Source organism: Mastomys coucha, unplaced genomic scaffold, assembly GCF_008632895.1.
Source record: "Mastomys coucha isolate ucsf_1 unplaced genomic scaffold, UCSF_Mcou_1 pScaffold14, whole genome shotgun sequence".
Classification (NCBI taxonomy): Eukaryota; Metazoa; Chordata; class Mammalia; order Rodentia; family Muridae; genus Mastomys; species Mastomys coucha.
Window position 1 is genome coordinate 12,352,787 of NW_022196896.1, and position 11,903 is coordinate 12,364,689.

General features: G+C 40.5%; 1 pseudogene; it reads right to left on the reverse strand.

Annotated features, from left to right (window-relative positions):
• Window positions 1–1,229: 1,229 nt before the first annotated feature.
• On the reverse strand, window positions 1,230–7,576 carry LOC116088944 (annotated as a pseudogene).
• Between the last annotated feature and the right edge of the window lie 4,327 nt (window positions 7,577–11,903).

Below are 11,903 nucleotides of genomic sequence, written 5' to 3' on the forward strand. Positions count from 1 at the left end.
AGGTAAATAAATAAATATTTCAAATAACAAATTCAAAATAATGTTTCCAGAAGCAATGACATAGTCACATTTACATATTATCAAAGTTCTCTGTGAATGTGGACCATTTATGGAGCTGAGCCTTAGTACCAGAAGCAGGAAGGTCTGGGAAGAAGGATGGGAAGAAACTTTACTGAGGGGAGAAACTTGCATTGCTTTTGTTGAGACTTAATTCATAAAGTTGTTTCATTTTAATATAACATTTTATTAATTCTCTGAAAATTTTATGTAATACATTTTGATGTTATTTTCTTCCACTTCTCTCTCTGATCCCAGGAGCATCCCCATATCACCAGCCACCTAACCTGGTGCATTTTTCTTTTAAATGTATAATTCATTGAATCCAAATTCCACTGCCTATGTATGTGTATAGGATCATCCACTAGAGCATGGTTAACACACCAGTGATCTCACCCTTAAAGAAAACTGACTCGGCCGGGTGGTGGTGGCACACGCCTTTAATTCCAGCACTTGGGAGGCAGAGGCAAGTGGATTTCTGAGCTTGAGGCCAACCTGGTCTACAGAGTGAGTTCCAGAATGGCCAAGGCTACACTGACTCTTCAAGATACTCAGATATGGGTGGGGCTTTGAACTCCTTCCTCCACCATGCTAGAATGTTGACCAGTTTGATATTACACAGGGTTTATACCTGTAATCAGTATAGTTGCTGGGATTCGTGAGTGCAGTGATCCTGTCATGTCTAGAAGACACTACCTCTTATAATATTTCTGCCTTTTTCCCACAAATGATTCCTGAGCCTGCAGGTGTGTGCAAGGAAAGGCATGATACAATTCTCATTTGTGTCTTAGTACTCCTCTGAAACTTACTCTCTAAACATTGAGTAATTGTGAGTTTTTGCACAATCTACTTCACAAAGAAGCTTCTTTTTTAACTATAAAAGCATAATTTTTAAAAAGATTTATTTATTTTCATTTATGTGAGTACACTTCAGCTGTCTTCAGACATACACTAGAAGAGTGCATCAGATCTCATTACAGCTGGTTGTGAGTCACCATGTGGTTGCTGGGAATTGAACTTGGGATCTCTGTAAGAGCAGTTAGTGCTCTTAACTGCTGAGCCATCTCTCCAGCACTGACAAATATTAAAAACACTCTGACATGGTTTTTTCAAATCTGCTGTCTCAGTTTATTTATTGTTGCCTCTCCTCCCACACAGTGCGACAAAAGACATCAAGAGTGCCAAAAGGAGGACATCAGAAAGCTTTGAGCGCAGGAATCTCTCTGCATTGCAGACATTTCTCCAAGAACTGCTTGAGATGTATGAAAGAGCCTGTCTGTCCTGAGCTTGTGATGGCTTCAATTCTGGGCAAGTAGTCCTCTTCGATGAGAAGTATCATCTTCCACAACTGGACCTGGAACTGCTCCATGAGAGCTTTCACACTCACCTCCAAGAAGTCAACAGGAGAGTGTCTGTCACATCTGAGAGAGGCTCCATGTTTAAGATCTGTGCCAACCAGTACCAGCCATGATTCAAACCATGAGCATGAGCCTCCTGCCAGTTTCCATAGGGTCACTGGAGCTGGATGATGGCAGCATACAAACGGATCATCCCATACATGGATTTTAGAAAGGGGTCCTGTTGCTCAGCCCTGGAATCCATTACTTGATAGACAAGCATACGTTGATAATCCTCCAAAACCATCCCTTCCTTGAAAGTTGGGTAGAAAAGAACGGAGTACAGACACTTTTTGTAGAGAAGAGCAAGAATGAGGTCTCCCACTTTGGGGTGGAGCCTCCAGATACCAGATGCCACCACTGTAATAGGGAATGCAGCTTCATGATGAAAGGCTACTCCCTCCTCCCCTTGTTTCACAAATTTCTCTGCCAGTTTGTACTGGACAAAGTCCAGTCCTGGAATGCCCTCCAGATTGGACAGGCTTTCTCGAGAGCAGACTATGAATCTTGTCAAAGACCTCCTTCATCTTTGAGCCTGTGATACTGGAGATCTAGCTCACTGGGATGATGGCTGCCTTCTGTAAGCCCATCCTTATCTTTCTCGTCTTACTGTCGTTGCTACTGGTCAGGTCCTCAAAGGACATTTGGCAGAAGCATCCTGAAGTTGCTGGTACCACTGCATCGCATCATACTATCTTCTTACTTCCCCTGCAGGTCTTCATTCTGCGAACCTGCTGGGCTTGGGGCTGGGTGCAGAGCTCTGTGCCAGAGCCCCTGGCCCCTGCTGCACCTGTGACTCCTACCACTTGACCCGGGCTGCCACCGCCTTTTCTTCTTTCTTCCTTCTCCTCTTCCTCCTCCTCCTCCTCCTCCTCCTCCTCCTCCTCCTCCGCCTTCACTTCAGAGGCTCTGGTGATCTCCTGCTCCAAATTCAAGAGGAGGTCGTGCTTTTCCTGCAGGACCAGCTCAGCTTCAGTTTGGTTCTTTGCTGTGGGGTAGCCACTCTCCAAGGTGCTACAAATGATTCCGGAGATGAGGCCACAAAGCTGGTTGCCCTGGGTCTGGAAGGCAGCCAGGTCCACATTCAGCAGATCTTTGTGCTGACTGGAAGCATCCAGCTCCTGGTTGAGCTGCAGGACCTCCTCTTGCAGTGGGTGCAGGGTGTACCGACTGCACGTACGGGTCGACCTGGCCTTCCTTCTTCCAAAGCTGCTCCTACTCTGCCTAGTCCACTTGCTGCTGCTGCTACTAAAGTTATAAAAACGCACTCTTTTCAGATATAGGAAAAGGTATCAGAAATATTTTATTTTCAAAAGACTATTTCTAAAAATATATGCATTGCTTATAATTGAGGATGTCTCAAATAGGCCTCAAGATGAAAATGTTCCTTATATATAGACATCTGCCAAGTGTCTGATTCAACTTACTATGAAACAGTGAATCTGCAGCCACCATCAACGGAGTGCCGTGGTTCCTGAATTGAAACTCGCCCATTTCTTTACTCTCAAATGCTGCCTGTATTCCAGGACAGCCTTTGTTTCCAATCACTTCCAATGTTTGGGGTCTTTCCTGTCAACTTTCCTGTCCAGTCCTCTAATCTCTATTTTATTTTATTCTTCCCATTTTGTACTATACACAGTATCCCTATTAACAGTGAATGAGAATGCAGTACATATATGTAAATATGCTAACTTATGTATAAGAAAGAAATTTAGAAAATGGCCAATTCTTATACTAAATCACTGATTTCTGCCTTCCGTCCTGATCTCAAAGCCTACCAGCCATACATTATTCTCTCAATGCTTCTAAATGCAGGCTCATGAATTAAGGAGAGATATTTAATAAAGACTGCCTTATGAAAGTTAGTTTCTGGAGATAATCACATGTGTGAGAATCACTTAGATATTATTTAAATGCAGCTTCTTTGGGATCTACTCAGAGTCTCACTAAGTAGGTCATGTAGGAAAGTCACCGATTCAGACTTTCAGTAGCTGCCTGTGTTATCTCGTTGCCTTCCCTACAAACCTCCCTACAAAATTTCTCGAAATCGAAGGCATGAATTCAGGAGGAAGAATGTGTTCACATAATCACAAAAATCTAAAAGAAAATAAGATCAAAACCATACTTTAGCCTTTTCTGCCTCAGGTTTTTAAAAATTCAACATGACAGTGTAAATTTAAATGAGAACTTAAAGCCTTTCATTCATTTTAGTTTTTTTCAATATACATTGTGTTGGTTAATACATTAAAGATAACCTCAGAAGCACTTGTCAAATTACGGAATAAAGACAAAGCACTGCTACTTATAGTAATTTGGCCAAAAGTGAGCACAAATTTGTATTCTCTCCTTCTACCAATGTATCTTCTGTCTGAAGTATGTGGGTTCTGGCCCATCTGTTGTCTGCCTGTTACGTGTCTCTGCTAGCCTGAATGCTTCTAATATTTGACTGTCACTAACAAAGAGATTTGTTTTGTATTTGTTGAATAGCACAGAACACATGGCATCAGAAAGGAACGAGGAATTCTTTGCATAAATCTTTAAGAGAGGTTTTTACAAAGGAAGAAACTGTACTGACCTCTGCAAACAGACCTTATCACGCTATATCCACATTGCTTTCAATATTTCTGATGGATGAGTGTGTTTTTAAGGTTTCGTTCAACCTCTTGGCTGTTTTCCACTAATGATTGCCACACAGTTAAACATATACACATAGATTACGCTAGGTCGGGGGCATAGGACACCATATAATTTACGATTAATTTAAGATATACATTGGCTTAGATTGTAAATGCTGATTACATGGAAAATCTAGAACATAGTAAGGCTGGTTACATTGTTCTCTAAGTGAGAGGTTAAACTGGAATAGGCTGAGTGCACCACAGATAGCAGTTAATTATAAACTACTCTCAAGGAGTATTATTAACTTATTGTGTGGTTCAGCAAAAATATCAGTCTCTTTAAATGCAAAAAGATAGCTTCACAATGTATCAGTACAAGACAGGAAAACTTTGTTAGGTTCTTCAAGCCTCCATTTTCAGTCCCAGCTTACCTTTTTCCAGCTCTTTTGAGATTTCCATTATGTGCATACTTCATGTTGATTCATTTGTCATCCTGCTCATCTTGTCTCTAAGACTTTGCTGGTTTCTCTGTCATATCTGAAAGGTCAGCCTGGGACACGTTCCTTTACCTTTCACACACTCAAGGTTTTGTCCCTGTTATCCAACATCACACATCCACAAAACTCACACAGTAAGACACACTTGGAACTCCCCAGTACATATATGCTATTTTCTCTCAGAAGGGCTTTGTAACCCCCATGGCAATCTTATTACATATTGCTAGGAAACGCTGTCTCTTTTTCCCCAAAGTGGCTGCTCCAATTTTTCATCATTTTGATTAAAGCACTTATTAGTTTTCTCACCATATGAAATAAATTCTACCTTACATAAGTGACTTCAACTGTTTATTTCCCTGACACATTCTTGTCTATATTACTAACTGAATACCCACATCCGTATCCACAGATGTGCACATTTTTTCCATTCCCTGCTAACTCAGAAAGATGTTTGTATTCAAAGCTAATGTGTTTATCACATCTTCTCTCGTCTTTTTCTCATCCCCATCTTATTAATTTTATCTGCTTTTAACCAGAACAGCTTTTCCCTTTCTTCTGTTTTCTTTGCCCTTAATATTTTCATGGTTATCTTTAAAACTGCAAGTGGAGTTCTTCATCCCAGTGACGACCATTCTTTCCTCTACACTTTTGTTGTTGTTATTGGTGTTATTATTACTGGAAAATTCATTAAAAATGATGTATACTACATGTTTGCACATTCCATCCATTCTTTACTTTTCTAAATCCTGCTTTATTTCTTGATCTTCTCTTTCTCCCCTTTTTAAATTAGATATTTTCTTTATTTGCTTTTCAAATGTTATCCCCTTTCCTGGTTTCCCCTCTGAAAACTCCCTATCCCATGCCCCCTCCTCCTGCTTCTATGACGGTGTTCCCCCACCCACCCTCCCACTCCTGCTTCCCCACCCTGGCATTCCCCTATACTGGGGCATAGAGCATTCACAGGACCAAGGGCCTCTCCTCCCATTGATGCCTGACAAGGCCATCCTCTGCTCCATATGCATCTGGAGACATGGGTCCCTCTATGTGCACTCTTTGGTTGGTGGTTTAAGTCCCTGGGAACCCTGGGGTGTAGGGGTCTGGTTGGTTGATATTGTTGCTCTTCCTATGGGGTTGCAAAACCCCTCAGCTCCTTCAGTCCTTTTTCTAACTTGATCTTCCTACTCACATTGCCCTTGCAAAGAATAGAAATGAAGATCTGTACAAATACAGGGAATACTCCCAATATTTGCACCATTAAGCTCCCTCACAGCTCTACTGTCTGCCCCTGATGTAGTATTCTCCTCCAGTCTATATGGCAGCAGTCTCTTTGGCTAGCCTTTCACTTGGATGCTTTTTTATAATTTTAGCATGGGCTTTCAGCCAGACTCTTCACTATTTATAAATAGACGGCTTCTCTTAACCATGTTTCTTCCTCCTGTATAAATGAAATGATGGTTAATGTATAGTTCACAAAGTACTAGTGAATGTCAAATGACAAAATATGTTCCAAAATGTTTCAAAATATAGAAGTTGAAAATAGTAAGTCGTAGAAAATATGTTATAGATACATATATTATATAGTTGCTATTATTATAAATACTATCATTGCCTTAACCATGTCTATCTCAAAAATTTTCTAAAGCAGTCCTTTTTGTTTTTCTTAAGATATCGAGTTCTAGGACCTAATCCAAGGCAGTGCATTGGGATCTCTTGAGTAACACATATTTTAGGAAGTTCCCTAGATGAGCTGCCTGTAGATGCATCTGTCATCTCAGGACTTGGGAGGCTAAAGAGAGACAAGCAAAAGTTCCATGTCAGAGATTGCACAGGGAAACCATGTCTCGAAAAAGAAGTTCCTTGGATAATCATTTTGCATAGAGAAGTGGAATATTTACTTGACCTTTCCATCAGCAGAGTGTCTGGAGTCACAAGCCATGAATTCAAGTCTAAGGATTGAATTTTGAGCACATCACCTCTTTAGTTTTAATTTATACAAGCACCATCAACTATTTCAGTTTGTAAGAAGATAAAAGTTTATGATGTTAGAAAAGGATCACAGTACTTTATGGATACTCAAGAACTAGTCAGTAATGAGACAAAAGCAAGAATGAATGCAGTATAAGAAGAAAATAATTTGGACTTGGTCTCAGAGCTACCAGTCAAAGCCTACCCCAAAGATATAGTTTAATACTTAACTCATAACAGAAATTTCTCTTTTTCATAGCAAAAGAAATAAACATGACAGAAGTCCCCCATTGGAGGATTTGGGAATGTAAATCATACCTGAAGTAAGGCTTACACAGTTGAGATGATAACACTGCCCTTGAGTCAAAGAGATATCACCAAAGAAATGTTGCCAGCATAAAAATGGCACAATGGCAAGTTAATGAGAACCAAGCAAGACCTGAGGAGCCACCAAATCCATGCTAGAAAGAGGATGCAGTTAAACAGGAAGAGAACTGAAAGCAGGGCAGCCACTGTAGACTTACTTCTGTGGCATACAGAGGGAGGCTCTTGTCATTTTTACATAGTCCACTGTGATTTGTGCTGCCCTGGGAGGCCATGTTAGTATACATGATCTGTACAGAAGCCAGGGAATATGCTGGTGACTGTGGTTTGTGCTGCCCACCAAGGCTATGTTGGTACCCAGAATCATGGATGGTTATGGCCTGTGTTGCCTCTGGAGGCCATGTCTATGTCCATACCCTGGGCTACTGCCAGAGGCCATGTTGATGTCCATGGTCTTGGCTGCCTCTGTGGACCATGTTGGTGTCCTTTGTCCTGCTGTGGCCAGAGGCCTTATTAATATCCATGGCCTGTGTTACCAGCAAAGGCCACATGGATATTCATGGTCTTTGTTGCTGCCTGAAGCATGTTATTGTCCATGTACCATGCTGCCTCTCTGGGCCATGTGGATGTCTACAGCCTGTGCTGCTCCAAGGGACATGATGATGGTACAGATGCAGCTGTGTTGATGTCCAAGCTCTATACCGCCACTGGAGACCATGTTGAGGTCTGTGGTCCTTGCTGACACCAGAGACCATGTGAATGTCTATGATCCGTTGTGCTGCTGATTTTAAAGGGATAATGGGCAAGGAAGATTTTTTAGTAGAGGTATTGACCACAGACTCACAATTGAGAGTGATAGACATAGAAGGCTTCCGTGTCAACCATTCCTCACTCCCTCAAGCCCCCTCACCCAAAAAGGCAGTATAGACAAGAAGCCATTGAGGATAACTCCTAAACATCGTGACACCTGAAATATACCTCTTCAGAGCTGATGGATTTTTGTGCAGGTGGGGAAACACTCTGTTTTCTTTAAGGGGCTGACCACTGAGAGTTTGACCATGCTCCAGTGAGAATATGTGCATCACAAATTGGACTCAGTATTTTCTTTTTCTCTTCCTCCTGCTCCTCCTTCTCCTCCTGCTCCTTCTCCTCCTCCTTCTCAAGGGAGGTCACAGGGTGGGAGATGGATCAGGGTGCATTATATGGAATTCTCAAATAATCAATAAGCATATTGTGTTGGAAAAATAAATGGATAAAGAGAAAGATGAAAAGAAAATGCTTCTATGAAGAAGGAAATTTTTTCTGGATAAAAGTGGTTCATTTAAACAAACATTTGATACTTGCTGTGTTGCCATGGATGAATATACCACTGTAAACAACACAGCTTCCTTTTTTAGGAACTTCACCAGGCTAGCTCAGAACTTGTTCTCAGGATATTTCGTCAGTTCTATTCAGCAGACACACATATATGTGCCAAACTATCAGAATGAATTTAAGGAAGATAAATTGAACCAATATTAATAAGAGCCTTAAATACCAGACAAATTCATACTAGTTTTATCAGGTTTGGGATTCATTGTCGTCAGGTTTTAGCAGGAGAAAGAAATGGTCTGGGCAGAGTAAACTGGAAGAGCTATCCAGATTAGATTTTAAAAGAAGAGATTTCTAAGTGAAGTAGCCCTTTTTATACCAATGAATGTTTAAATGATGGCAGTCTAGAATAGCTGGTGACACTACACTGATACTGAAAGTTCACCTGCAAGGGAAACGGCTGAATATTCTAATCATGGGCTGGAGGTTCCTGTGATTAATCACCTCCCAATGCTCCAGTGAGCTGGATGCTGTTACAATAACCCAGTAACAGGAGAGTAAACTGGATATAAAGATTATAAAATAAATCATGTCACAGTTTACAAATATATCACACAGCTACATTAAGACATAGATAGTTCCCAGAAACTGAACTTTTGCACACTCGCTATAAAATCCAATGCATCTACACATGAACTTGCATGTCTAAGAAAAAAATCATTCAATTAGCAAATACAAGGGCGTTTAAATTTATTTTTTAATTTAAAAATTCTACCAGCTTAAAAAAAAAGCTATTCTGTTGTTTTGCTAAACAACATTTGTTGGAAGGTTTAGTGATTTTTAAAATCAGTAACAGAATTCTAATAGTAAATGTATCTTAGAGGCTGTCTACCACAACAGTGTAACTTTACAAGAGGGTGAATTATGACCAAGGTTAAGGGAATTGCCCAAAGTATAAATCTCATATTAACTCATGTTAAAAATCTATGGCTTCTATTTTCTGCTCTATCACATGGTTCTCTGATTTTTATCATAGAAGAAAGTAAATAACATTTCTGCTATGCTTTTAATAGACTTGTTGGGGTTTTGTCAACTTGACACAAGCTAGAGTATCTAAAAATTAAATTGAAAAAACAAAAAATGCTTCCTCCATAAGACTGGCCTGTGGGTAAGTGTGGTTATTGCTTTCTTGATTGATGGTTGATATGGAAAAGCCCAGACCACTGTGAGGACTTTGACCCTTAAGCAGATGGTCCTGATGTGAGGAGTAAGAGAGGTACTTACTTAAACATGAGCCAAGCAGGATAGGAACAGCACTTTCCCATGTCCTATATTTCAGTCCCTGCCCTGTTTGCGTTCTTTTTGTGACTTTCCTCATGGAATATCACTGATCAGAACATTTAAACCAAATAGGTGCTTTTCTCTCCAAGGTATAGAAACCAAAAGCAATAGAGAAGATGGATAATTATTGCAGGCATTAAAAAGGGAGAACAAATATTTTGCTTACAATTTCTAGACATGAGTATGCTTAGTGACATCTCTGTCCAAATGGTCGATAATGTTTCCCATTGTGATTAGCAGTGAAGCTCATCTTTATAATTTTGACATATGAATTTACCTGTAGCAGTGTTTTGAGTGATGATTCAATAACTCTATTTTCCATAGTGAAACAAATCCTTAGGGAATAAATACATATGTGTACTAGTTTTTAGTTACTTCCTGGTAATTAATGAATAAAAAGGTCACCATAGGTCATCCAGAAAGTGCCAGAACATGGCCATCTTGGGGGAACATTTAGGAGGACTGTGACCTCTTTGCCCTCATATTATTAAGTACTTTCCCTAGCAGCACCAGAGTACAGCACACATAACAAAGTGAAGCCAGGTCATTGTGTTCTCATTTACTTTATAAATCACTTCCAGACCCAGAAATAAAGGAAAAGAATCCTGTCTCATGCTTTTAGGTATCAGGGTTTGCTGGACACTTTCAGTAAGGTTCCAGGTCCTTGTTCCTAGAACAAAAAATGAACAGAGACACCCAACTGCAGCAGAAATAGGACATTTATTAGGAGACATTTTTCTTTCAAGGGGAAAGCAGGCCAGAGCAAAGAAAAACCTTAGCAACTCAGAGGACCTCTTGAACAAAGCACTGTTACTATTTTGCTCATTGGCACAATGAACATTTCTAGAACTCTTGTTATCTGTAGCTCTATATACAACTTCATGTGTCACAGGACTCATTAGCACCGTAAATTTCCACACAGGGTTATATATTTAAGTCACCTTTAGAGGCTGGGTCGTCTCTCTCTTGAGCCAATCATTCTGGCAGTTTTAGAAAGTCTGAAGGGGGTGGCTTTTCCTCTTTACCTCTTTACCAGCTTATTTTTCTGTTCTTTTATTTATTTATTTATTTATTTATTTATTTATTTATTTATTTTGTTTTTTTGAGACAGGGTTTCTCTGTGTAGCCCTGGCCGTCTGGTACTCACTACTCACTCTGTAGACCAGGCTGGCCTCAAACTCAAAAATCCACCTGCCTTCTGCCTCTCAAGTGCTAGGATTAAAAGGTGAGCACTGCCACCACCTGCCCCAACTCTTTTTTTCATATGTTAATTTTGTAAGGCTTCCCACGTGCCTTCAGGGCCTCAAGTTCTACTTCCTTTGCTGTCTACTGAAATCCTTGGAATTTGATATACTGTGTGTGAGAGAATGTTCCACATTAATGTTGGAACCAAGTGAGCTAAGATACTCAATATGAAGCAGAGTGAACACATTGGAAGTTGAGAGTAGGTTCTATGTGGGAAACAGGAAGAGTCTGAATGAACCTCAAGAATCTATTATCATTTCTTTCCTTATAACCACCCCTCACCACAGGTTAAAACAATCAAAAACAAATGAATTCAAGGGTGAAATAAAATTCCAGTCAGGATTTTGTAAGAAAAAGCTTGGTTCATTTCAAACTCATTGTTTCCTTGTGTGAGCCATCAATTGAAGGTGAACACATACGTAATACTCTCTCTCTCTCTCTCTCTCTCTCTCTCTCTCTCTCTCTCTCTCTCTCTCTCTCTCTCTCGTAAGAGTGCAGAGGGAGAAAGGAAAGACACACGTAAGTAGAGCATACAGAAAAGATGGAAGGGAAGGAAGGGCAAAGTGTTCAAAGGGGAAGGATTGGGAAAGAATGAAATCAAGCTCCCAGGAAGGAGCAGATGAAATGCAGCTGGGATGCTCATTAGCTCTTCTTTTAAAATGGAAATTACTTCTGATTTTGAAATCAAAGTCTGGGTATTTTCCTGTGGAAATATAGCTGTCTACACTCTAAATAGTCTCTTCCCCAAAAGCAAGAAAATTGGAAAGGATCATGTGGTTTTACTGGGAGGAATTTAAAATACAGTTTTCCAAACCGAAAGGCATTTCACTGTTAGTTTCTGCAACAGACAGCTTCAAAACAGCCACATTTCCTAGTCTGATGTGGGCACAAAGCAAGCCTGAGACTTGGTTGCCTGGCAACCGTGCTCTTCACAGGCAGCTGGAGTGAAAGGAAAGGCTGGTGCCAAATGGCCTTTCACCTGATTCCTTAGAGGAGACTCTAGTGAAAGAGTTACTTTGCAATGGCCAAAGGACCCCATGAGAACCAGACTTGAGATCCCCTCTTCTCTGGCCACTTGAAGCAGGAGAGTGTTTAATACCACCAAAGTTGGAGATGCTTATGTCTTTCCTCCTCCTTTTCTGGGTACC